Source organism: Terrapene carolina, unplaced genomic scaffold (genome assembly GCF_002925995.2).
Source record: "Terrapene carolina triunguis isolate 2854851 unplaced genomic scaffold, T_m_triunguis-2.0 Scaffold27646, whole genome shotgun sequence".
In the NCBI taxonomy this organism is placed as follows: domain Eukaryota; kingdom Metazoa; phylum Chordata; order Testudines; family Emydidae; genus Terrapene; species Terrapene triunguis.
Window position 1 is genome coordinate 7933 of NW_020691997.1, and position 334 is coordinate 8266.

At 74.9% G+C, this 334-nt stretch overlaps 1 long non-coding RNA gene across 1 annotated transcript in view; it reads right to left on the reverse strand.

Annotated features, from left to right (window-relative positions):
• The window catches only part of LOC115271471, a 1685-nt gene extending 1361 nt beyond the window's left edge, over positions 1–324 (reverse strand). Inside the window, exon 1 of the long non-coding RNA XR_003899970.1 lies at positions 303–324. This is a non-coding gene — a long non-coding RNA (uncharacterized LOC115271471). The remainder of the gene's footprint in view (positions 1–302) is intronic.
• Between the last annotated feature and the right edge of the window lie 10 nt (positions 325–334).

Here is a 334-nt window from a genome sequence, read left to right on the forward strand (position 1 = left end):
GGCAGTAGGGGTCGGGGTCAGGTCAGGGGTCGCAGTGGGGTCAGGGGTCGGGGCTCACCGGTGCAGCAGTAGGGGTCGGGGTCGGGTCAGGGGTCGCAGTGGGGTCAGGGGTCGGGGCTCGCCGGTGCGGCAGTAGGGGTCGGGGTCGGGTCAGGGGTCGCAGTGGGGTCAGGGGTCGGGGCTCACCGGTGCGGCAGTAGGGGTCGGGGTCGGGTCAGGGGTCGCAGTGGGGGTCAGGGGTCGGGGCTCACCGGTGCGGCAGTAGGGGTCGGGTCAGGGGTCGCGGTGGGGTCGGGGCTCACCGGTGCGGCAGTAGGGGTCGGGTCAGGGGTCG